The following is a 2,090-nucleotide window of genomic DNA, read 5'->3' as shown; positions in this document are numbered from 1 at the left end:
AATCCTGGCAATTCCTTCTTATGTAAAGTTGTCATGCTGGAAGTAGAATCCAAAAGAAGTCAGACTATGGGTAAAAAAATACATGGAGAAACAGTGTGGAGGGGAAAGGATGACGAATCTAAGCCTGGGGGGAGGGTTCAACCTTGACAAGTTTTAAGACTTGTGGACCAACTCCCAGAATTCCCTAGCCATCAGAGAGAGAATTGAAGTACAAAAGTCTTAAATGTTGTCAAGGCTGGACACCCGTGGTCTAAATGATAATTCCTCCTGTTCAGCTCCTTATTTTACTACTTGTAAGCTCCCAAAATGTATGTTTTAAACCTTTAAAAATGTTTTCACAATGCATCTTTGGTATGATGTTTTTATATTTTTTTAACCACTTTTGGAACTAACCCAAACTTAGTTTTTCAAATGAATTAGTTTATGAAATTTTGAATTCCCAGCTGGAGGATGGGAATTGGAAGATGCTTGATAGGGAAATCCGGGCTTCTTTTTTATAGTACCAAAATGTTAATTTAAAAGAGAGAATATTGCATAATAAAAATAACCATATTTAAAGAAAAATAAACCCTCATTGGTGATTGGAGAATGTAATTCATTGCACTCACCTATTTAGCAGATATAGATATGCTGTTTATTGAATTTGCTTGAGTTTTTAACAATTTTATAGATTCTAGATGTATAGATTATTTGTATATTTTGTCCATTTTTTAAAAAAAATCTCTGATTCCCTCATGTTTGATGTTAATGTCAACATTTGGCTCTAGCATTTTAAGGGATATGTTAATAGTAGATGTGGTGATTCAGTGGCTAAGACACTGAGATTGTCAATCAGAAAGGTTGGCAGTTCGGCGGTTTGAATCCCTAGTGCTGTGTAACAGAGTGAGCTCCTGTTACTTGTCCAAGCTTCTGCAAACCTAGCAGGTCAAAGGCACATACAAAATGCAAGTAGAAAAATAGGAACCACCTTTAGTGGAAGGTAACAGCGTTCTGAGTGCCTTTGGCGTTTACTCATGCCAGCTACATAACCACAGAGACGTTTTCGGACAGCGCTGGCTCTTCGGCTTTGAAACGGAGATGAGCATTGCCCACTAGAGTCGGGAACATATGTGCAAGAAGAACCTTTACCCTTATGTTTAGATAGGGTTAGAGTTAATTGGGGGCCACTAAGAGATAGTTTCTAAATAAAACATGTGATCACAGCACTTATGAGATCATTTCCCATCTGGTTGTTAAGCAAATCACCACTGGTCATTAAGGAAGTCATTACATGACAGAAACTTGTGATTTTACTACTGCCTTCTCCATTGACTTTGCTCATCGGAAGCCTGCTGTGAAGTACACAAATAGCAATCATGGCATGGGCAACTATAACCATTATAAACACCTGCCAGTTGCAAAGTGCTAAATGTTAATCACATGACTATAGAGATGGTGAACCATTGTAAACATGAGGATTGTCCAATTACATTCTCAGTACAATTATAACTTTGAACTGTTGCTAAACAGGGCAGGCATTAAGCAAGGTTTATCTGAACATTCCAGAAGTGTATGCCTCTGGAAAAACTGGGATCCATGAATGTTCTCAGTGCCTGGAATTTAAAATAATTTCTTAGCTGGCTGTCACAGCAAGCTTGTAGAAATTTTTCCAGATGCCCAAAGACCTTCCCTTCAAAGTGGAAAGGCAGACATCTTTGAGAAAATATGGCATACAACCATTACCTGCTCACATTACTACTGTCACAATATGAAGAGATGAAAGCACATGAGAGTTGGCTAAGTTTCTACTCCATGTGCTTTACCTGAGGTTTGACAGGCACAGCAATTACAGTATATCAGAATTGCTTTCAAAGTAGGAAGTAGGAGACCTGGGGCTTTCTCTGTGTTAGGTGAAGCTCTCACTGGTAGGAAAGGCATAGATAATGAAAGAGAATGCTGGGAATAGTAGTCCAGCAATGTCCAGATAGCCAAGAGGTTCTCTATTGCTCCCAACGTATCAGGCTGCCATGTATTGTAATCAAACATCGATTGAGCTGCCAGAAATCTCTACTGCAAAAACAAGACAGAGCACATATGGAATAATTTAAGTG

Source organism: Natrix helvetica (genome assembly GCF_964273705.1).
Source record: "Natrix helvetica genome assembly, chromosome: Z".
Taxonomy (NCBI): domain Eukaryota; kingdom Metazoa; phylum Chordata; class Lepidosauria; order Squamata; family Natricidae; genus Natrix; species Natrix helvetica.
The sequence above is the reverse complement of the archived record's forward strand: the minus strand, read 5'-3'. Positions refer to the sequence as shown.